General features: G+C 42.4%; 1 protein-coding gene across 5 annotated transcripts in view; it reads right to left on the bottom strand.

Annotated features, from left to right (window-relative positions):
- The window catches only part of chrm2a (cholinergic receptor, muscarinic 2a), a 76,318-nt gene that overhangs the window by 42,602 nt on the left and 8,191 nt on the right, over nucleotides 1-25,525 (bottom strand). For all 5 annotated transcript variants that reach the window (XR_015035140.1, XR_015035137.1, XR_015035138.1 and 2 more), the window contains exon 2: nucleotides 5,631-5,783. The gene's annotated coding sequence lies outside the window, so the exon portion shown is untranslated. The remainder of the gene's footprint in view (nucleotides 1-5,630; nucleotides 5,784-25,525) is intronic.

The raw sequence follows: 25,525 nt of genomic DNA, 5'->3' as shown, positions 1-25,525 counted from the left end.
AGAAAAAACATCCCAGTTTATTCCCTCAATAATATACTATAAGGTGAAGCAAAAATATATGATTTTTTTTTATTAAATGCCCTAATCCAAAAAGAATAAAGCACTTAATATATTAAGTATTGAAGAAAATTATTCATAATGTATTGAGCAACATTTGTCGCCTCATGTGCATCGACATCTCTGCCTTTTGTGCGACCGTGTTTAATCACTTGCAACTGGCTCTCCCCTCTCTTATTTTCATGGGTAATTGGCTATGCAGCACATGGAACCAGAGACCTGCAGGCAACACACAGGAAAGGGAACACTGGGATGGAGGAGAGTGAGATCACTGAGGCATGCCAAACATTTCTCTCCTCCTCATCCTCCCCCCTCTCTATTCTAGCCTCCATTCAATTACTGTATCTTGTTGTTTACTTATTAATTTTTGTGCTTTCCCTTTTTCCCTCAGACCACACTCTGCCCACTTGTCTCCATATGTGTGTTGTGTATGTCTATATTTATCTTGGGCTGTGCAGGTCTTTGCTCCATCTGCGTTGCCTTCTCCTTAATTTTCCTCCTCACTCTCACTCCTCCTCAGACCGTGAGTGCACCCAGATCTCGATTAGACCTCTGCGAAGGCCTGTGCAATTTCCTGGAAGATTATTCTGATGGATTTACGCAATATCAATCAGGGCGAATGTGGGTCTTGGAAAAAAAAAAAAGCGCGTTTCATTTTTGGCCGTGGTCAAGGAGCCCCTCCAAGAAAACAGAGGTGATGTAAATGTTTTCAATCACACTCCCTCTCCCACGAGCCACAGTTGTGTCTTTTATTGTGAAGGGAAACAAAAAGTGGCTTTAATTATGGCGGGAGTGAAACAGGAAGTCAGATGACATGGTTATGAGGGGGCACAGCCAAGTCTGTGTCCGTATCCCCTTTTTTTTTTTCTTTGCTATTATCACTGTAACCATGACAATGACAGTCTATTAACTGTTACCTCCAGGAAATACTCGTTCTAATCCAAACCACAATCTTTTTTCTTCAACCTGACCAAGTAAGTTGTTGTTGTTGCCTAAATCTATTACAGTTACCATGACGACGGAGGTGCATAAGCCTGCCACCGGCAACAATCGGTATCCAAGAGGAGGGGGTGGTGGAGGGGGCAAGTGACAAGTTGGAGGACTGGTTGTTTTTTTAAAGCCAGTTCATTTCTCCTCATGAGAACCTCATCACTGCAAAATTTACATGTTTTCAATTACATGCAACATGCAGCTGCGATTATTTATTATTTTTTAAAGAACAGACATGTGACAGATGTGGTGGTGGGTGAGGGGCCACCTGTCAGCAGCCTCCTCCAAGATGAAGATGAGCCGTTCCCCGGTGACTCTTCATCTGATGCGACAAGTATTTCACTTGCTCCCTTCACCAAAGCCGCCGTGAACGAGGTCACATTCCCCGTGACCTCGGGGCATTATTACCCTGTAATCATGTGTTGCTCTGCATGGCTACATTTGTTATTTCTCGCTGACAGGCTAATGTTAGAAAAAAGCAATTCTACCTGATGGATGATCATAAGAAGCGGAGAGGCTATATCAGCCTTCTTGCCTTTGCCAGTGAATTATGCACAGCAAAATCCCATAGATGCCCGAACCGGCTGCCCGCACTGCCTGCCGCCTTAAATATACTACCAGTCTACGTGCTTTACACGCTGGGTTATTATTGCCAGAGCTGTGAGGAGTCCTCAGCTTGTCAGAATGTGCATGGGGCCTATTCATTACTGCAGTATTTACTTGTCCTTTTAAATCAAATAGGCTGCCAGTCCTTACATTACCACAGTGCTATGAAAAATTGTTGACTTATTCTCGGGCGGCATATAGCTCGGGACGCCTGATTCATAGGCTTCAGGCCATTCATGATCACAAGAAATCAATCGGGGCTGCTCCTCTGGCCCGCACTTTGTCTGTTGGCGGCAATAGGGATAACGTGTCAAAGTGGGTCTCCTCAATCTTGTCACTTTAAGTGCAATCAATACTTCTCCCCCACCAACCCCAACGAACGCCTCTCTCTGAGTACCAGGCCCCGGCCGCTCTCCTCACACTAGGCTGAACATTTCAGTCAATATCTGACTGGAGGCTAAAAACATCTGCAGGAGCCACACACTTAAAAAAAAAAAAGAAAAACTCGGCAGAATTAAATGCTTTACAATATACCGAAGATGACACCACACTGTGCAGGAGCATCTCTGCAGGATCAGTAATGCAATTCTCTGTGACAGTAAAGTCTAAATATACAATGTATTAATGCTGTAAATGTTAAATGGTTCATGGTTTTCAGAAATGGGCTTCACTGTGTCTTATTATCTTCCTCATTGATCAGTAAAAGCCCCATTTGTTCCACTTTCCCTGTGTTTTATTTGAAGTGTTGATCCATATAAAGATATATTTCTGGCATTAAGTACGAAAAAATATCACATTATTGTTTTACATATCCTCTCCTAGGAGCTGTGGTAACAACAGGTCGGTGAGCCAATCAGAAAAGAGGAGGTTCTGAGCCTCTCTTCTGATTGGCTGACTGTTATTCAAGAGTGATTGAATGGAAACGTAGCAGATTTCAGGTAAAAACCAAATCCTTCAAGTTTGAATGACTGGTGATTGCTTTGTTGTGACATCACAAAGTTACAAAAATCCTGACGGCTTGTTTTAAGTCTCACTTTCTGAAATACAAATGGTGTTGTCTCTCTGTTTGACACTTAATATTGAACCTAGAGTTGCTTTTATGACCAAAAGAAAAGACATGACAATCTCACTTGCAAACAGTATGGGACCTTTAATCCTGAATTTTAACTTATAAATCAAACCCTGCATCACTGTTTGCATTAGCACCACCATACAATCAGGTGAAACAGGAAGCTTTGTATCTTTCAACACAGCCTCTCCAGCAGTGTTTCCCCTCAGCCCCATACATCACCCTAGACAATTCTCAATGCATGCCCGGCCGTCTGCTTCTGGACGGCTGCAATCCATAAAAGGAAGCCACCCTCTAGCCAACGTACCTGTAAATTAGTCCACCTAAAAAATTCAACAAGCCCACGGAGAGAGGTTTGATGTGTGCATCTAGGTGCTTGGCCCTGGAAACGATTGTATTAATTGCCTGGAGGATTATGAGACACAGACCTCCACTCCCTCATGCATATTTGACACTTGTAGCAGCGCGCTCAGGCCCCTGTTGCAGCTAATGGATGATGTTTGGCGCGCTGTTGCATATGTATTAGGTACCAAGTTATGAGTGGGTATGCAGAGAGTGCATCTCCGTGTGTGTGTGCCCTATCTGTCTGAGCGTGTCTGTGTGTGTGTGTTTGGACTCTGTTATCTCGAGCCAGCGAGGGTGAGTGTAGGGCTGGGTGGTCGGATTGCCGGTTTCTAATTGATGCGACTGCTCCCTCTGCTCTCGCCCTCAAAGGCTGGCGTTGCCCTCTCCTGTTAATCTGTGCCAGGGATTTAGCTGGCTTGACATGGGAGTGACCTGACCGTCCTTTGGGAGGGTGTTGATGTGAACAAACACACTCAGGAAATTAAAAAAAACAGCAGACGGATAAATAAACAGTCATTTAAACACAAAGAGACGTGAACTCGCATGCGAATGGGAGACACGGATACGCTGTGAGACAGAGAGACGCTCTCACACACACACATTTACACACAGTCTTAGTTCAAAGAGCCGAAACTCCATTTGAGATATGGTTCTGGACAGCATCGCTATGATGAAGAGGGAGAGCACTTGACAGTGTTGTTGGTGGAACAGCATCAAACAGGGGTGTGAGAAAATGTGTGTGTGTGTGTGTGTGTGTGTGTGTGTGTGCTGTTGCCATGTCTGCTGATAATGTTAGCTCCCAGAGTGAAAAGTGAGGCCGTTGATATCAAATGCTCGCACATTGCCTTACATGACGTCCTTTTTGTCTGCAGAGATCGCCCGGCGTGACGGAGTGACACCCGATCTGATGGCTTTTGAAATTTCTGAACAAGATCCGCAGCCGGAGACACGAACACTTGTCTGATCTAATATGCAAATATGTCGAACTGGAAAGCTAATGGGGGGGAGCGTTCGCCGCGGAGTCGCCCAGATTTCAAGCACAGTGCTCTCGCCGGGGCTCCTTCCTGTCTCCGATGACTGACAGCACCAGAGTCGGTGATAATGCCGCTGCCGATAGGTGGTCTATCGGGCTGCAGGATTTATACACCTAACAAAGCGGCACAAAAAGACTCAACTCAACGAAACACTGCTGCATGAGCCAATGCTATACTGATGCTTGGAAAAAAAGATGCTTGAATTGATTTCCGGGTGGTCCCAAAATGCAATATTGACATATATAACAACCTCTCAAGGTCATAAAAACAAAACAAACTGTTGCCTATTTGCACATCCAGGAAATGCTGAGCAACATTAGCATACGTTTGGCGCTCTGTTATTAGCTGCTGAACGCTCCACTGTGTTAACCAGCTGGTTGCTAAATTTGGTTGCTAAACAGAGGGAGTTTATCTGAGATGTTTTCTACAACAGCTGCTGCTGCCGGAGATGAAGCAGATGAGAGCCGTTGGGACTGAGTCAGACAAAATAAAGTTGCTTCCTAAAGGTTAAAACCGAAATAATGAACTTAAATACTCCATAGACTCAAAGAGAAACTGCGCATCTGGGTGGTAGTGTGGCACTGCAATCGATCCCTGCTATTTAACGCTTTGTTTATACACAAATATTGATTCGTATGGCATCAGGATGAAATACTAAGAAGGAATACTTGAACTAAACTGAATTAAATGATCCATATCATGAAGATAAGTTGTCATCCCCACTTTGAAAAAGGCAGAGCTATAAAGTTAAAATGTAAATGTATCTCATGTCTGTTTAATATGCAATACCATGAGTGACTACTTACCTGAGGTAATCTGACTTTTCCTTATGCAGCTACCCCCCACCCATGGTTCTCTACTCTCTCCTTATTCATGACACTGTCAGTGTTCAAGGTCTTTACTTCATGGCCAAGAGCTTGTTTGTATCAGGATGAGCTCTTGATACTTAACTGATCCTAATGATACACACACATGGTCCATGGATATGACCATTAGCCTTCTTTACAACTTCATTGCATTAGATTGTAGGTCAAAAAAAAGAAAAAATCCAGAATTTATGTGACTTTGTAGCACACATTCATCAAATTACCTGTATGCATAATGAGCAGATTATCTCACATGTATGATGAATACATTTAGAATAATTAATGTTGCCTGTCAGACCTGGTGAAGGGATTGAGCTTCACAGGAGCTGTGCGATATGTAAATATGTCATTTGTGTGTACATAAATTTGGATCTGCTGTGATTTTAGAGGCAAATTGAAATTCATTGGAAGCAATAACGCGCTACATGGAGGATAATATATCAAGTCAGACATAACTCTTTTCAAATAAAATTAAAGAAAATGTAAATGTGTTATCCATGTGTACAGAGTGGAGGTGCAATACTTCAGTATTTGCGGAGAGGGAGGCCACGATTTGGAAATGACTCACTCAGAAATTGAGTACGAGTTTTATCTCTATTTGGGTTTGACTTGCATCATGAATAAACACTCAAACGTTGGAAGTCAGAGAGCGTTGGTACTTACAGCAGGTGTTAAGCAGTCCGTTGGGCTTTCTCGCACTTGGATGGCATATTCAGAGAGTGTGTGTTCGATGTAGCACCAGAGAGGCTTTTTTGGACAGAAGGAGGAAGCGATGGACATGTTAGGCTCCAGCTTCATGGTTAATAGCCATGGCCACTGTGGAGGGAAGAAAGAAAAGAGCACTCAGAAAGAGCTATGCACATAGCTGGGTCAGTGTTGCATTGATTGGATATTGGCACCAGCATTTACAGGTTAGTTAAGAACCACACTACAGTCAGGAGTCAGTGGCTTAGCTTAGCATAAAGTCTGGGAACAGGAGAAGTCCAATAGCTCATTTTTAAAGCTACTCGTGTTTATCCAAGCAACTGTACATTCAGGAAGTGTTGGTTTTTGCAGGAGGTTTTGCAGCATCAGCAGGAAGCATAAAGCATAAAGCATAAAGCATAAAGCCAACCATCTCAGGGCTGTTACTTTATGCTTAATGCAAAGATATTAGAGTCTTGATCTGATTCAGCCTTTGGCAAGACAGTAAGTAAGTATATTCAGCCAAATGTCAAACATTTCCTTTTAATGTTTGGGAATGTGTTTGTTCAAGGTTAGCCAATTAAAATGCTCGGTAAATATTCAGAATGGACTGTGGTTAGGTTTAAAAAAACATGATATTTCAAGTAGGAATGTGAGGTGTCATGAAAATCCTGCATACATGTTATTTTAAAGACACTTAATTTCCTGCAGAGCTACTGAATATTGACATGAAATCAACCAGTACCACTGCATATCCTGATATTCTGATCAATGATACTGTTTCAAGGGCGGGAACGCATCAAGATGCCGACCCGGGATATAGGTTACAGTCCTGACTTTGTAAATTATACACTTCTCAGTCCCTGCAGGCCTGTTAACACCCAATATACATAATGTACACGTCCTCTACAGCAATCAGAGAAAATGATGGCGGCTCTGCCTCCAATGTAAATGAACGTGGCCTAAGTTCACCATACGTGCAGCACCCTGTATGGAAGCCACAGCCCTCTGAGACCATTATCCCTGAGTGCTGCGGCACTCTCACTCATATTTCCAGATGAGGCTCTAACAAGCACCCCTCATGTTTAAATGCAAATTTCCCGACGGAGCACCTTGCAGAAACCAAAGCAGTCGAGAACCGAGCTTCAACCGAGCCCTTGCACGCTTATTAGAAACAAATGTTAACGAGCTGCGGTTTATGTCCTTAGCATATGAAGAGAACAAAACAATGTCACACCTGCTTTTTGAACTGCAGGCAGAGAAATAACTTGACCTGGAGAAGTTGAGGGAAAAGGCGGGTGCGGCTGATAAAGGGATAAAACCCCCGCGGGCGCAATGTTTAGTACACTAAGCCAGTGTGTGCTGGTGGAGAGATGGAGTGTGATGATAACAACCCGTGTTTATGGCATGTTGCTGCGTGGACACATTAGCCGTTACCTTACAGCATGCCATTCAATGTTATGAGTAATCACAGAGCCTCAGACTGTGGAGAAATCACAGAGGCCCTCTACTGTTGCTGCCTCAAAGAAATGAAGGTCGTTTCGGCAGAATGCAAAAATTAGCATAGCTTTAGCGAGCGGAGAACTTGGAAAGAGCTGGAGGTTGACACATGTTGAGGATGTGCGACACACTGTTGTTGTTTCCATGCGGTTAGACAACACATTGTCCAAATGATTTCCCTTGTGGTGGAAATCTGCCTAATGATCTTTGTCTCTGGTGGTCTAATTCATTTATGATGCTAATAGAACGACCCGTAAAAACTGATCAGACATTGCATATGCATAAGTGTACTTCAATGTTCTCCAATCATGTTGGAAGACGGATTTGAAGGCTCCTAGCAATCCTGCCACATTATGAGATGATGAAAATTATTCATAAAAATTGTCATTTGATGATAAGGGTTTAAAATACCTAATAGGCAGCTGTGTGCAGGGATTGCAATCTCCCCCACCGACAGCCAGTTAATTCCCCCACGAGCAAATCTGAGCGATCTGAATGAATGTGCTTTAAGGCTTCACATACAGATGAGATATATACTGCACACTGGCTGGCTGCAGGGTGCTATGACCTGAGATAAGTTCCTCCTCCTCCTCCTCCGCTCCAAGCAGTGGACTTTACTTTATGAGTATGTGACAGTAAAAACTGTCCACCAAGGTTATAAGGAACAGCGTATGTTCTCCCTGGGCGCAGCTTGACCCAGGCGGCTGTCTTTATCCACACTCTATCACCTTAATCTCCAAAGAATTACCTCAGCCTCTGGGGAGGGGGGGGGGGGTGAGCTTTTATTAAATAAAGTGACTGACCTGTACAGAACACTGTCATCACTGAGGAGCTCTAAACGTTTGGGAGGGGGCATGCTCGCCGAACTGCTCGGATGCCACGTGGACCATAAAACCCTGAGACGCGTCTAAGCCCCGTAAAGACATATAGGGATGAGATTTGAAACTCGCCAGACTGTCAGGCGGTCTGAGCATCGGCGTTTACCTCAAGAGGCCTTAACTATTGTTTATGTGTTATTTTCACTTCACTCCTTAAACTGCAAAGATCACCGATTTAATATTTTGTGACTCCGATCACGAAACTGAACTTGCTTATCCCAAACATTAAGTAGACAATGAGATTTTGTGCTTTATCTCTTTATTTCTGCATCGGTAATCAGGTACATTCAAGATAGGCTACATATTATATTATATGCCTTGGTGCATGAAAAGCATGTACTGCAAACTAAATGATATTTACATCTTCTAAAACAATTTATTCTACGTGTCATGACACACTAGGGTGACCTGCCTAATCTTGAAACTTGTCTCCTTATCTCCGGATGTGCAGTGTACACCTAAAACACAAAACAATGACTCCCCTTTTGATGTTAGTTAAAGAGGCTATTTGTAAGTTTTCTCTGCTGCCTTGTGGGGATGATTAGTATTGTGAACACAACAATGGCTGAAGTTCCTCAAGCAACAGAGGTTATAAAATATGCCCTGGTTTTCAAGGCAGACTGGACACTGGAGTGAGTGAGTGGCTATCGAAAAGTGTCAAGGTGGGCCGGAGCTAGCTGGTTAGCATGCTAGCTTCGGGAGAAGAGTTAGTATTGGAGATGATGTCCTGAACAAGAGATGGCTATTTGCGAGTAAAGAAACAAAGTTCAGTCCTAAACTTATATTGTTTCTTCTAGACAGCTGTTGATGCTAATCTATGTAGCCATAGCAAGGCCTTAGCTTCTTTGATTTGTTTTAAGCTTCCCAGTAGAGCTGTGTAGATTTGCTTCTTTTCTTTATCCGATGTGATCGTAAACTAAATATCTTTGGTAAGCATTTGGGCTTATGGAGTGACTCATAAAACAATTCATTAAATAATTAATCTTGAACACAATCAATAATGGAAAATAACTATTCTTTGCAGTGCCAATACAAAAAGCACATTCGTTATGTCACAGGGCCTGGAGCAATAGCTGTACCTAATATACGGTACATTGAAAGTGGAGGTAGGTAGACTGAGATTTCAGCTATTTGAAGGCTCATCAAATGGTCTTGCTTTTTATTATGAATATGGTTCATTGCGGGTCACCTCTGCATAGCAGTATAATAAAATTCCATTAAGCAGAGGAGTGTAGACACAAGAAAGATGTGGCATCCAGGTTATGGAAAATGAGAAAAGGTACTCGCCAAGCAAGATTTGATATCCACAGAGATGAAGCCATTCATATCACATTTTCACTTATCACAACTTGACCTCAGAGTACCCCTCGGTGAGATTGCTGTTTTATGTCTGATGACTTCTGCATCTCCGCGAGATCCCCCTAAGAGTGCTGTTTTAACTGTCTTATAACAAAAACATGTTCACACTGCTATGAACTGTCGGAAGCACTTTGGAGAGACCTCGTCGAAAGCACAAGCAATAAAACAAGCCTTCCAGTGTTTCCATTTTTAAATACTCTGAGGGGAATGTCTGTAATGCAATTTCCTAGTACTTGGTGTCCCCTGACTGCAACTGCCGGGGCCCTCCTGCAAGTGTGGGCTGCTGCTTTATTGCAACATCAGCATTATAATTGGAAGGAAGGGCAGGAAGAGAGAGGGGGGGGGGTTTGCTTCTCCAAGTGTAAACCTGGTCATAGATCTCAGTGGACATCTACACTGGCTCTTCATTATCTGCTCTCAGCCAACATCCCAACAGGGGGGGGGGCATGTGTCTGGATAAAAAGACCTGATTGTGTAACAGACTGAAATGCTGGCTGTCAGCCTATGTACAGACCGACGCATCAATCTTCCTCTGACTCTGCATCTCTTTACAATATCTGGGCCCTATGCTTCCAGTATATGCATGATGGATCTATATGCACGGTCTAGTAAATGCTGTCTGTTCTGATTGATCAAGAAAAGTCTCTAAACACGCATGAACAAGTGCCAGGCATTTATTAGATGTGTATATGCACTCATCGGTCTTACTTTCAGTGGGTGGATGTTTCTGCAGTGGGGTATTCAGCCAAATGTTTCTGTTAGAGGAGCGAAGGCGCAGACGTCCATCGCTCTGGGTGCTGCCGAGATGAGCGCAAAGCCCAAACCAAACAAAGTGAGTGATTAGTGGGTCTGTTTAACCTCAGGACAGGAGGATCGCGTTATTAGACCAGGGAGTTTACTTAGATATTTGCACTGCCGTCTGCCTTCCCGCGGTCCTCTCCCACTGCAGCACACCGGCGACACAGTCCCACTGACAGCGCTAATTAGGGAGCGAGCAAGGTTATTTGGATAAAGTGCACAAGAGGGTTTTGTCTGTCGCTGCTGTTTTTGCTCAAAGTCACAAGTGTCCTGTTGATTCGGTAACAAATCATCTGTGCCAGTTACCCTGTTAGTCTTCTGTAGCTTTACTCAAATATTACATTTTTGTACTTTACAGATTATTTTTGCTGTTTTGTAGTTTCCAAGTCCTAGTTCTTGCTCATTTTTTTTGTTTACATCATTGCAAAATAGCACCATTAAAAGTATCCCCACTTAGCTGTTAGCGGTTTCTTTTGCAGTGTACCCATGGATGCACAACTAATATGACAGGGGTGGACTTTGATACTGAGGAAAAGTAAAATCAGCGGAAACAACTTTATGGGTTAGGGTTTGTTTGTGCAACTGACATTGGAGATAATGATGTTGTCTAATATTTGTCTTCCAGAAACATATTGTACATATTGAAATGAGGGATATGTAAGTAAACAAATACTAAATCTAACTGTAAATGGTGTGTTTATAGGCCAATAGATCATAACATGTCACTTCTGTTCATATGGTCATGGCTTCCAAACTTAGTGTCTTCATATCTTGTTTTACCATTATAGTTAGTAGGTACTTTGCCAAAAAGGATATTAAAACATAAATAATAATAGAGGGAGCTGGAGTCATGGTCAAGATGTTGGCCAGGGTCGGGATTAGTCAGTTTGAGGTCTTTCAGGCAGCGTGAGTCAGCAAATCTGTGTTTTCATTTGTTTACGGTATCCGTGGTTGACTTATTGGCCTTCTGTTTGCTTCTTTTCCATCATTGTCAGACTGATAATATCTCAAGTGATCAGTGTAGTCAGCTCATGTTTCGAAGTCTATTTGGTTTCTCTTCACACTTCAAAAAGCTTTTTGTGTGACCTGAGGTGAAGGACTAGGTATTAACCCTAACCCTATTATTTCCACATCCCACTTAAGTGCATAACAATCAAAAGTCAAGGTATTTCCAAGGTTTTTGCTTTCCTTTTCTTGGTCTGATTTATCTACATAGACTTGAACCTCTGAAGGTCATTTTTCCTGTCGGGGAATATATTTCTGTATTTAGTTTCTTGGGTCAGTGTGCCAAGTATAAATACAGATTTTTTTACTCTCCACTTCTGAAGTTGGCCAGGTTTTCACTATCGCTCTTCTGTTTGCTCCGACTTTCCTGGTTCTTGGGAGTTGAGATATATATATTTTCTCTGACATAAAATCTCTGCAGCTCTTGTTGACAGTATCTCTTTAGCCCTGTCTTCTGCTTGTTGTTGTTAAACCTCTTTAAATTCAGATCCTCTCTAAAGTCAGAGCCTCAATTTTATGGCTGTAGCTTGTGTCAACCCACGGCTCACCCATACGAACTGAATTGAGTGTTGAAAGGCTAATCTGTTGGTAGCATCACATCACAACACTGAACGGTACATCATTGGGCAGACTTGTCACTTCGGCTTCACTCTGAAACTCCATCGTGTTGTCATGGTGACTCAATGTGAAGACAGGAGGCAAACTGTGTCAGCACATCTACATATCGGTGTGTGTGTGTAGATATATATATATTTTTTTAATTTTTAATTTAACTAAAGGATGTAAACATGTCTTTCACTGCTGGTAATCACATTTCACATTTCCAAATGTGACTTATTATTATAACTTATGTAATTGCATTGGTTGTCACTTCCATGTTTATTAATTTTTTTTGGATAACGCAGCGTGGTCTCTGTGTAGATATCATCAGAATATAATGATATTGTAATGAGTTTAAGGCTTCATTGCACTTGAAGCATGCTGCTGTTTTTAAGCAAGCTGCAACCACAGAGAAAAGAAAAGTCTCTGATGTTGCCGCCAAAGACGCTTTGGCATTTTTTAAATTTTATTTTCCCAATTGTTGCACCTCCTTTTTTGAGTTGAACAACTGCATGTTCACTGTGACAGGCTGTCACTAAGTGAAAATGAAGAACAAATACACCAAATAGCATGATTTTATTTGTTTGTTATACCTCTAGGGCTAGGGAAATGAGATCAAAAACCTGGAGATGAGGGAAATATTTACTGGAGATTAAGGTTGTATGTGTGTGTTTGCACAGTGTTGGATAAATAAAAAGATGAAAACTAATGTGGAGTCGGAAATTTAAAATGCACCAGAAAATGTTCGAGCAGCAGACATGAATTTGTTATATAATTTCTTTCCCCCTTGTGCATAAATGATAAGCAGTCAAATTTAGTCATTGCCCCTTGACAAAAAGCACCACCTGCATATTTATATAAATGTATTCTATCAGTCGTTCAAATCCACGCTGTGCTATATTTTAGACAGGTCATCTTCCCTTCAGCGGAAATAACTTTTCTTGGCAGGGATTTAGAATTTCACGAGAAAAGGATGAAAAGGATTTGGGCTAAAAGTTCAGGGCGAGGATTCAGAGAGAACAGAGCAAAGGTTATCCGGCTACAAGGAGGTTAAGATTTGAATAAACACTCAGCAAGAATCACATAAAGGTTAACTTTACACATTACAGCCAATCAGAGGCTCCTAAGAAATGAAATCCCTTACCCAGGAGATTAGATGAAATTCGGCTATGCTTTGATTTAACACTAATCTTGATGCCAACTTGCTGGACCTTTCATAAAATGCCAATGGGTTTTTTTTAGTCATACATTTCTTGGTTTGAAATTCGAAAGCTTGTTAGCGGCTTTATTATAGACTTCACTGGTCTCTTTTCACTGCACAGTGACAGACGGAGGTAAAATCACATGATTTTCACATTTGGTGATCCACTGTGATTAGATTCACAATGGATAATTTTGCTTAAATCACAGATTTCTTTTACAAGAATCAGACAACAGGGGTTTGTCTACAGAGACAGGCACAGAAATACAGATTAAGCAAAGTAGTGGCAATTTTATGCTCTTTCTCAAAATGCTGTCAGTGGCTCACTTGCGGATTAAATTAGTCATTTCTCATGTAAATTCGTTGTCCATCTTACATGAATTTTGTTGGACATTCCTTCTGGGTTTAGGATGACTGAAAGGTACATTTCTACCGCTCCTGATCTCCATAATCCTATTGGAGGATTATGACCAATATTTTTTTTTTGAAGTAGTATGAACTTCAAGTGAAGCTGATAAATCCCTTCATCAAATGTTAGTTTTAGGGATTGCAGATACCTTTGCTCATATTTTCAAAGGAAATGTGCATGTAATGGCAGCCAGTATGGAATTCTAACATCCATGTTTGTGAGGGAAATGTGTGGTTGGAAGTGCATGAGCAATGAAGCACATGGGGGGACCACTTCAGACCCCATGCAATTGAGGTTGGTGTTTGTAATTTTACTGCTTTCTCCCATGGGGTAAAAGACAAGTATGGCGTTTACAAGTGTGCAGTTTTATGTTCAGATAGACAATACCACCTCCATGATGGAGTCAAGACTGAAAATAAGCAACAGGTTTGACAACACAACCCAAAAAAGTAAGAAGTAACACTGCCTTTTCTCACTGTATTGGCATTAAGTATAGAAAGGTAATGCAGTTGGGGCTAATCTAACCCTAAACCTTAATCCTTTTCTTAGCTTTATCTTTGCATAACCTTGGACCTAAAGTGATATCTACAATGTAATACATTTAGATATATGGTTAAAACCTCACCAAATCACACATATTATACTTGAGTGAGAAGACGGTTGATATAGTCTAAAAGCTCCTTAGCAATAACATGGGAGTTATCAGCTTTTATCTTGTTTTGATTTTTACTATCCTATACATTGTTAGCTAGCTAGCTAGTGAGCATAAATGTGTGAAATAAATTGAGTTACCAGGATGTAAAACTGGATTTAATCAATGCAAAGCCTAAACGTAGCTTTAGCCATAGGAATCACATTAGAGCCAAAAGATAAAAAGGTTATTTTAATTATTCTGCTAAGCTACTTACCGGTAGCTTTTGCACAAGTTTAGCTTTTGCTTTTTTTCATCTCCATCTTGAATTTGCTTAGTGCCTGATTTAGTTGTGTTAAATATAATTTGGATAATCAGATTGTGAAATAAGAAATAATATCCAATTATCAATAGCCTATGAAGCTTACATGTAAATGTTGTTCAAACTTCTCAAGCCAGCTTCACTTGATTTGGCGCTCTTGCTTTGGCTGAGTAGTTATCAGAGTGCTGTTTCTGGAGCCCATCAAAGCTTTTTAATATATAAACACAGCCCCAAGTTAGACTCCTCTCTTAACTCTGTTTTGGTATTGTGTCGTTTTTTTTATGGACAAAAATAGCTCATTTTATCCCACGCCATGTGGTGCGTGCGATAAAAGATGCAGCATTCGGGGCAGCTCATGACGTCCCGAGCAGAAGAGTATCGTGTCAGAAATGTTTTTGCCTTCTGTAACATAGTTTGACGACTTGCCAGTCACGTTTCATGATGTTAACCCACATAGGAGGAAGTTCTATGCTCAACTGTCAGAGAGAAATGAAAGAGTAAATGTTTTCATTTCATTTCAGGGAACTTGGAGCCATTTGACTATGACGGGTGAGGAGGCTCTGAATTAATTACACCTGTGGGTGCAAGATTAGCCCTTTCACACACACACACACAGTTATCTAGCTCACCTACACACACTCATCGTCTTTCTGCAGATTGCGGAGGAAGAAGACAGAGCTCCTTTTCCCCGCCAAGTGACGGTGACTGTTTCCAGGTTTTCTGAAAACCGTCCTTGGCATTCTGCCTTAAAAATGTGTGTCAAGAAAAGTTGGGAAAGATCACGTCTTAATGTTCCCGGATCGTGATGGCTCAGCACAACCATTGTGACTGAAATAGACGACAATAATTTCTCCCACTTGCAGACGGTTTTACCTTCATATTTAGGCTATGAACAAAGCCTGGAGACTGTAGAAATTCAACAATGAATTAACAATGCGATAAAATATTAGTATTTTATTTTTCACATACACACAGAATCAACTAAATCCCTCTGCAAATCATCTTGCAATCCTCTGGGAGGTACCGTCCCGCAGCCTTGCTCCAGATTAATACCCAGGCATTTCTTTGGAATTGATTATTTAACTTTTTTTTTTTTTTTTAGCATTATGTTTTATCTCAGCCCAGCAGAATGGCTGTGTGCTGTCATAGAGGGCTTTGCCAGTGAATTGAAATCGTTCAGTGCAGGTGTGGAAAGCAGAGTAGTGAAGAGGCTCCTTCACTTCTGCTCTCCACTGATAACTTTAACATTTGACCACGTATTGTGTTCCTGCAGCTGGTCTTATGAAAGCGTGCGCGATGCTTTTTCCCTCAAACAGATTCACATATTTGTTCCCGTGCGACTCTGAGAGTAAATTGTTGAAAATAAAATATACGGCACGCAGGTTTTTGTTGGTGCATCGACTTGATTAATGAGCGTTTCTTATCGCCGATCTGCTTATTTTTGTTATGCTAAGTCGTTCAAGATGGCAGGAGGCTTCAGACAAATTGAATCGCTCCAGCTAAGTTTGGCAGGGAGGGAAAGTCAAGTGAACTCCAAACAAGATGCATTTTTGCATTTCTCCGTCTGTCACAGTCGGGTCTGAAATTGTCGTTTCCAATAGTCAGCTGTTTCTCTTTCGCAGAATCAGGTTATAACAACGGAGAGTTCTGACACTCAAATGGCTTCATAATGAATTAGTCAAGCCGGGAAATGAAAACGTCCTCTGTCAGCTGGATGGCAGTCAAAAAAAGGAAAAAAAAAGTGAATGCATGCTGATTTTCTAACTAGGTTATTGGTCACTCGTTCCTTCACCCCTCCTCCTCCTCCCCCTCACTTCTTCCCATCATTCCTCTTCTTCTGTGCCATCCGTGTCAAGTTCATGAAGTGCTTTCTTATTTCTCACGCAAACTTTTGAAATGATAATGACAAACAGATTCTCTTCATGGGAACATGACATTTTCTCCATACTCTGACCTTGTTCGTGCTCATCTTGCTGGTTACATAGGCTACGCAACCAATGAACCATTCCCATGCACCCCTCCCTCCACCACCACCACCACCATCTCCACCCTCCGTCACCAATTCCTGTCTTCACACTGCAGCCATTTTCCGGAGCGATTTCAAGGGATAATAGCACTCACAAATCATCCGCTGGGCAGTGGAGCCCGTGAAATTGATGTGCCTTCATTTCAAAACAATGGAGGCGCCTTATGAGGGGGGCTCATGATGTCATAACTTTAGCGGGTGACAGGGCAGGCAGGTGTATTTTGGCCCCCAGGATGGGCAACGGGCCAATGAAAAGCCCCAGTAAGGACAACTTAATCATTCGCCGCATCGCCACAAGACTGTGATGTAAGCAGCCACCAGACATGCTCAATCACATTCCTCCGCACTGAGCAAACTGACAACCTTTACTTTGAAAACCAAAGCCTCCTTATCTCCCTAGAGTTGAGTAATGCTTCACTGTCACTCTGCAGCTATCTCTTCGCAACGGCCAAGTCCAAAATGAAAAAAAAAGCCAATAAAAAAGAGAAACAACTGAAGCAAAAGCTTAGATACAAGTTAAATATATGAACGCAGCATCTTGGTTTTACAACTCTACACAATGGAGTGTGATACCAGTAAGAGTTTCTTGGGTTTCACTGGAGAGATTGAGTAATAAATTATTCATGTGGCCGAGTAAAAGGACACTATAAATCTCTGGAGTCTCTGAACTGTAAATGAGTGGGTTGGGCGTAAAGGAAATGCCATCCTGATTTGAAAACATAGATTAAATTAAAATGAATGAACTATATTTTTCAAATGGGAATTTTTCTTTTCATTTTTTTTTTCCCCAACGCTATCCATCAGACACATTGCCTCTTTTAATTAATTCCCCCTGCACTCGTTGACATTTTTCACAGAGGGGTGCATAGGTTAAGCACACCTCCTGTATGAAAAGATTAAAAAGCCACTTACATGCTAAAAAGAATTATGGATGACTGAGGAGCGTGGCTTAATTGGAAATTGATTGACTTGGCCGCGTTACACCTGGTCTCATAACATTTCACATCCCTCACGCGTTGGGGAGTTTGATGCCTTTTTCAATAAGCGTCTTCACAGCAGCAGAACCTCCTCATTTTTTCCCCCCTTTGCCCCCATACTGGTGTCTCTTTCTGTGTGGATGGAAAACTGTGTGGATGAAGCCATGTTGCCTCACCAGATCCAAGCCATCACTTCAAAGAGGCAGGGTGGGGATGATCTTTGCATGACGGATGCAGCTTTCCTAGCTGTGAGTGCTGGGGAACGAGCGGCACCTCCATATCTTGAGTTTCATGCACCGCTGCCCTGCAACTGCTACAAACCAACCAAAGAAAAAGAAAGAAAAACCACACCACACACACTGGTGTCAAGAAAGCAAAAGCAAGATCAGCTCCTCCTCCTCCCAAGATGGACGCCTGGAGTCATTTTTCTGCAGGAACACCGAGCAGCCTCTGCTCAACGCCAGATTGGCGGCTTTCAAGATTTTTATTTCACATTTGATAGGTGAGAATTTGTTCATGCTGCCTCAGTGCGCCGCAAACACATCGCAATCCGAGCGTGTCATGGGCGCGCTCCACTTAAAAGCGTTCACTTTCGACTGCTTCACCTGTTTTGTATCACACGAGCCTCGATTGCAACATGAGATGATCTTCTCTCCTGTTCATTTCGACATGATTTCTCCAATCAAAACAATCACTACACACTTGTGACACGACACAAGCATGATGAGAGCGTGTGCGTTTATCTGCAATTTGTGAGTAACAATCATGTGTGAATGTGAGATCCCAGATGTTTCACCTAATTTCACCAGCTGCTTTGCAGTTTAACCACTGAATAAAAGATAGAGGGAATTACACATTTCTACATCAGATGTCTGAAGTGGGGTAATTACATAAAGCTGCAACAGGACGCTGCCGTATTTGCATGTTTTAGAAGTCTCATATTTTAAAGCTTTCCAGTGTTTTATTTTGAAGTTTCAATATATAAAGATAGAGTTGTGTTTTTTGTCATTTTTCTCCTCTCTCTGGCTTATTTACGGAGAACTGACCTGTTGTTTCTGGAATAACAGGTCAATAAGCCAATCAGATGAGAGGAGGATCTGAGTCCTCCAGCAACTTTGTTGTGACATCACAAACCTTCAGAAGTCCTGTCGACTCGTTTTAAGGCTCATTTTCTGACTACAGGCTGTGTGCATTTCTCTGTGGACTGAGCACTTTCATACTCTCACAGAAGACATGGAAATCTCACTTCATACAATATATAACTGAAATCGTACAGAGAAGTTTTGAAACTGCACACAGCACGCCTCCACTCTCACAAATATCAAAGGGTTGAAAGAGGTGAAAGCTGCAGGATGAAACCAAAACACACCAACTGTGTGACCAATTGGGGGGGAGAAAAAGCCAGAGATGATATCAACTAATTGCGGATGCATATCATTTAATTTGCAACATGCAAGCTTTGGTTTGCAACACGAGGTCACTGACCCCTCATTTTGACATTTTTTGCCTATTTTCACAGAGGGAAAACAAACAGCGAATTTGCATGAGCGTGCAGGGGCGCAGTGGGACTTACAAATGTGTCTGCAATTTGTGAGAATTCATCATTTCTGAAACAAGACATTAACACTATTTGCGTTAGCAAGCAGGGCTCGCAAATGGCTGTTATGAAAGAGCTCCTGGGTGGTGTTTTTGCCAAATTACAATTTGTTTTTCATCTAATACCGAGGTTCCAAAACACTCAACTGATACTGAGCTCTGGAGCATTCACTACTAGGCTGACATAAAACCATTTGATTCGGCAGAAAATTACTTTGTAAGATATTACATTAGTGGTAACTACCTTAAAGATTTAATCTACGGTTTCATTAAGAAAGTGAAACAGCTTGAAGATTTACATCCAGTGTCCACTTGGACACACGTAAAATCAAGCCAACTGTCTTACCTGGACTCCTTTTCTTTAGGCTCAGACCATTTTCAGTCCATTAGCCATATTCACAGCGCCGCCATCTTTACTTACGTCGTCACTCGGGGTGAGAATATTCAACACCGTCACATAACGTTAGCAGTTGCAGCTTAAGCCAGCTAACTTAATTCAAATCAGTTTAACCCAAATGTCGTTCTACTTTGAAATATAGCCCGATGTCCCTCTGGACGTTAACAACTCAGGCCTTCTTTAAATCTGTATCAACTGGGAAGCGATGAAAGGAAAGCAGTTTATCAGACTCCCGACGTTTGTACGGCTTGCAGCCAGGGACGCAGCGGTTTGTTTACCCACCCGGAGTGATGACGTAAGGAAAGATGGCCACGCTGTGAATATGGTCAATAAACAGCAAGTTAAAGAACCCTAGTGAATCCAGATTTCAATACTCCCGAATCATAAAGCTACAGAAACTGGACGTGCATATGTTTTGAGATGCTTGTGTAAATTGGATTTTTGTTGTTGTCGGTGGATCCGAGCAACAGCAGAGTCAGGTTTTGTTTTTACATCGAAGCTCCCCAGTGAGGCTTCACATCACGATTTGCTTTCGGAGAAACATTTCAAACAGACCTAATATAGTTTTCAGGTGCTTAAATGGATTACACATCACGCCACAGGAGCGTGAGTGGGCACGGCAGACAGAGACCATCTTCGTGATGGAGGGAAAGGCATGCATGGCTGCTCCACGGGCTCCAGGAAGACAAGGAGACTGACAGCAGAAACGTGGGGACTGCAGACCAGAGGAAACTCCGGTGTACGTCAGCCGGGGGTCACAGGCACGGGCGATCCTCTGATGTAAATGCAGCTAAGCACAGTGGCAGACAGACGGATGCGCACACCTCTCCGCGAATGGAGCACATCTCTGCCTGTCAGACTGAGACCGAGGAGGTTAAGGGAGGTCAGAGTGGTAGAGCAGGAGTAGGCAGACAGCTTGTCAATGTTGTTGACAACCAGATGGATGAGCCAATACTTTAGGGAACCACAGTTCTACTCTTGTTTATTAACGCATCGCACTCCCGCACCCGGACAACCGCCGTATTGCTTCTGCTGGTTAGTTCTTCTACGACGAGAACGTGAAAACAGCTCCCTGATGAGCCAATATGAATTTCTATCTTCTCATATCCATAATCTGTCTGGGAAGCATCTGGGCTCCCCGTCTCCGAGTCAAAGCCGTGAATCTATATGTGCTGTTTATTGAGCTCTGTTGGCTCAAACTTGGCACATTCATTTGTCATCGCTGTGTGTCTCGGAGCAGAATCTGATCCCAGAGTCAACATTAACATGGCTTTTCTAGGGTAGCAGCTTCATTACTGAGCCCCAGCAGGTTGAACCAGACCATTACTGCTCTGGAGAAGGAGTCCTAACACAAGAGAGGTGGTGGTGGTTTTGGAGGTGGGTGGAAAGATGAGAGGTGTGAGGATATAGGATAAGCAGAGTGATGAAGTGGGGGACAAAGAGAGAGAGAGCGAGGGAGAGATTGGAGAGTGTGAATGAGGGATGCTGGTATGAGGACGGAAGGAGAAAAGAAGTGACCAAATAAATCACCAGCCAACAGATAATTGGACGAGCTGCACTCGAGGGACGGTTGCAGCCCCATGAAAAGTGACACTGTGATTTGCAATTAACTCCAGGAGGAGGAATGGGGGATTTAGTTCCCTTTGGATTAATTCCAGGAATGTGATACCTGACAAGATGGTGGCCATAATGAATCTGTTGGGCTGTAGGAATCATTATCATCATTTAACTCGTATGATGGCGCCTACGTCGAGGGAGCAAGTGTCCCAATCTGTGAAGCAGAAAACATATCAAATTGGACCTGGAGGTCGACCCGGGTGCCTAATGACCCAGAGCAATTAACATGTACGAACCAAGACGGGGACGTACGCGCCGGGCTGAGCGCTTCTTATGTTTGTTCGGTGAGCACTTCATACAGTTTACAGCTCTCAAAGAGAAGTATTGTGCTATTGTGTTCGTGGAGTATCACGGAGAGAAGAAAAAAAAGTTAAGCCGCCTCAAGGACGAGGCGATTCAGCCGGGCTTTCAGCGTTCCGCGGTCGTGCTCAACTCCTGGCCACTTCTGAGCCAGAGGTTGTTCAACGAGGCCGTAATTACACTCCCTTGTTGCCCACGCACATAGAAGTGTAATTTAAAGATAGGATCACAACGATACAAGGTTTGTATTCCTCTATCTGCACAACTAAGTGTATTTCCTAATAAGAAGTTTGTCTGAGTGGCGTGAAACTAGCTTCACTCGGCCGAGACTAAAAACTAATGAGGGGCTTTACGTGTCGAAGTCCTGGAATGAAACATCAAGGTCACATCCCTTATCTATTGTATTAAAGTCACTTCTCCTTTTCTATTAGTTATTCCATTTTCAGCCTTTAATGGAAAACCTACACCGGGAAACAACATGATTACAGAGACAGAGATAAATATTTCCAGTGTTTTCTCTACAAATTATTTTTTTTTTCTTATTTGACCTTTATTTGTGTGTTATTGGGTATTAACTAATTTAAATTGAAAATGGACTAGCCCTTAATCAATGTGATTAGGCACCTGTAGAAACACACCATCTTATAATGAATGTTATTACTGTCTCTGCTTTTAGGAAAGTGTTTGACCTTTCCAGGTCACCTGCTTTTAATAAAGCACTAATTACTGTATGAGTCTCATTAGGATCTGAGAACTGGCCAATAAATAGGAGTCACAGTTTGAGGAGTAAGTCTGAAAAGTCAAAGACAATGCTAATAATACAGGAAGTAATCAGCCTCAGACACCAATTTAACGTGACCCAGGCTGTTTCCTTTTATATCATTATTGTGTCCAATCAAATCAAAACATTTCAAATTGTGTTGCTTCACTTGGAGCCATTTTCTTCCACTAACACTTCCTTAATTTATGTATCTTGGCAAAGTGTTTGACAATTGCGCCAACTCTAGAAACACTGAAGTCTTTAGTCTCTTCCTGTTTGACTTCCTGGCAATTTTTTAAACCCCCAACAGTGAAAATCTTAGGGCTTTTTTCAAAATTAGTGACTAACAAAAGTGGACAATGAGACACTCTTGAGTTTGAACTTTTAGCACAAAGCAAATCAACCCTGGGTCTCATTGCGACACAAAGCAATAAGCTGAGCCAATCGACACTCCTGTCCCGTCGTCCATGCTAACAGCTTCCAATTATCAGGCGACTGGGGAATGAGACCCCGCTGATTTAGTTGCCATGTTGGGCAGTATCGATTGGACTGGAAAACTGTGCAAAATTGCAGAGGAGTGGGATGACCTTGTCTCTTGTACTCCTCTCCTGACTGACAAACAAGATAAGAGGCAGCGGTGGAGACGCGGCCGCCCACATACTGTAGCAATGGCCGGCGTTTGAGCCTTTCACACTGTGTCGTTGAACAGCATGTTCTTAAAGACACATTAATCAAGGATTCATTTTTTAGAAAAAAGTGGGCGTGTCCTGTTGACCTTTGCCCTTTTTGCTATGATATCTCTCGGCTAACAATATCCTATTAGCCGTCAAAGCCATGTGGAGTTAGCTTGTCGTTTATTGGATACATGTCAACTGGACATGAGTTAAAACAGGTTCAACTTCTGCAGTGATGTAGAAGTGCGTATCATTGCACTATTAATATGACATGATACAATACGATACAATAGGAATGACTTTATAAATCCCTGAGGGGAAATTAATTTGTCTGGCAGCTCATCTACCATTTGCAGAAGAATTAAAAGCCTGATGGCTGTAGGCAGATCGAAGAGAGAGAAGCCTTCCATTGTTGCCATCAAGGTGTTTTGAAGTGGAAGATCTAAATTGTTAATGATGCGAGGTTAAATAAAGGTTAAGAGATGGGGTTAGGACTTGGTTTAGTGTGGTCAGAAACACACCTGTGGCTCCGCTCAGTCATGATCTCAAGCTCATGAGAACACACTGCAACCAAAACAAGATTTTTCAGTGCATGTTGTCTTAACAAGTAAAGAATAGAGAGAATATATACGCTTCACACAAAAATGCTATTTGACATTGTAAATGAGCAGAATGCAGCAAAAGAAAAAACAACTTATTCCACTGTGTCCGTGTTGTTTCATGTGGTCAGACGTGTCTCTGCTCTGCTCTGACTGCTTTGTTTGCGCGAGGGCTGTCAAAAAGGGCCATCAGAGAGTGTGAACACAGGGGCGGCGAGGGTGCCTCACACAGTGAATCTATCCCACAGTCTGTTTGTGCTCCACTGACACAGTGCAGTCTCTGGACTCTGTCGGCAGTCCTGTTCCTGTCAAGTCAAATAACAGCATTTCAAATGGGCTCCTCGCTCTGACACAGCCAGCCGGCTCAACGGGGAGGCCAGAGTGGTTCCAAAAAAAAAAAAAAGAAAAATCTGGTTGGGAGACTTTACAGAAGCAGAGTGTGTATACCTCCTGCTGAATGCGGACGACGCCTCCTTACACGTTCTCGCAACACGTATGCAACACTCTCAAGCTTGGATAACCTAAGAAGTGCCCAATTTCCCTCTTGCTGGCATTTCTTCCAAAATGTCAAATCATTCACCTGGAACGAGTTACACAGACCTTCAGGGATCTTCTTTTGAGAATGTCAAACCAAACCATGAGTCTGTACAAAGCTTTGGATAAAGTACAACGTACACTGGCTTCTCATAGTGAGGCCTGAGGGGAGGAGGGGGGAAGAAGAGAGAGACAGCCAGGTCTCAGACGACTCAGTCACGCTGCACTTATCAAGTGTACATGTAATCTCAGGCTATGTTTTGTCTCTTTAAATAACCCGGTCATGTTTATCCTGTGGAAGTATTTCATGACCCCGTTTCCTGTGCAACTTGGAATAATACTGTAAGTCTGTGTACTCCAGTGATTTCCTCCACCGGCCCCCAAGGCGCCGCAAGAAATGGGACAGTTGTCTTTTCCAAAGGGGGAAAGATTTTAAAAAAAAAAAAGAAAAAGAAAGACAGACATCAACCAAATGCCATCAAACGAGACAGTGGTATTTACAGCAGTTATCTGGCCTCTGTCTCACGTTTACTTTTAAAAAGACAGCGCAGACAGAGTCCATAAATCGGAGCGGGCTGACCACATAAAAGAAAACTACAGTTTACACGGCCTGGGGGCATTAAAAGAAACACAGGATGAACCCGATTACACCTGAGGCAATAAACAGGTCCTCACTCGCAGAAGCGTGGAAATAAACCCGAGAGCCGACACAGGATCCAATAACAATAACAGACAATGATTGTCACTGGGCCTAATAATATCGGCTCAGGATGGGATGCATAGCAGTCACCGCTCTCAGCCACTCGCTTTCCTCCGCTCGGTGCTTTAGTTGCTCTCCAGGCGTGCAGAGGAGAATCTGTAGCTTTTTTTTTTTTTTTTTTGATTTGATCCACAATATCCAGGGTCAGGACCAGTGTTTATCTGTTGAGTGTGTACACAGTATTGAGCTTCATGTCAAGCCATCTGTCTCAGAGGCAGCTCTAATTCAGCTTTGATACAACAGATTTTTTTCTTCCTCACCGAGAATGTGAAGAGAGAAGCTGTTTCATGCACAAGCCATTCACTACCTGGACATTTTTTTCTCTTTCCTGCTGAATAGAAGTCATTTCAAGTCATTTTCTGAACCTTGAAAAAAAAAAGCTTCTAAATATTTTCTTAAATGAGTGATTAAGACTTATTAAGAAGAGAGTTTTATTTAAAAGGTTTTCTTTTCATTGGAATAGAGAGACATTAACTACGTCGTCAATGCCTCATGGAGAGATATCTTTCATTGCGAGAGTAAACGGAGGGTGAATGTGCCATTTCCTTTTTTTACTGGCGACTGCAGGTTAATGAACTTGTGCTGGTCACAGGGGAGCGAATTTCTCAAATTCTGAGCAAAAATGTGTCCCTGGGCGTTCGCAGCACAGAATAATGATTAGGCTTGTAAATTTAGACCGAAAATTAAGCAAAGACATTACTCTCAGGTATCTGCTATAACCTGACGACGGGATGGGGTTTTAAAACGCATGCTTTTTAAGTTTATTCAGGGACATTAGCAAAGTGTGAGTCAGTGATAATCAAATGCAGCCCTGAAGCTGAGTCGGAACGTAAGCAGATCGTTTGTAAAAAAAAAAAAAGGATGTTACAAAGCATATTTTCTTCATAGCAACGGTTCTATCTCCAGGCTTTAGCAAATGTATGGCAGACCT

Source organism: Trachurus japonicus, chromosome 23, assembly GCF_045865225.1.
Source record: "Trachurus japonicus isolate A0001 chromosome 23, Traja_1.0".
Lineage (NCBI taxonomy): Eukaryota > Metazoa > Chordata > Actinopteri > Carangiformes > Carangidae > Trachurus > Trachurus japonicus.
Note: the sequence above shows the minus strand (reverse complement) of the source record. Positions and strands in the feature narration are given on the sequence as shown.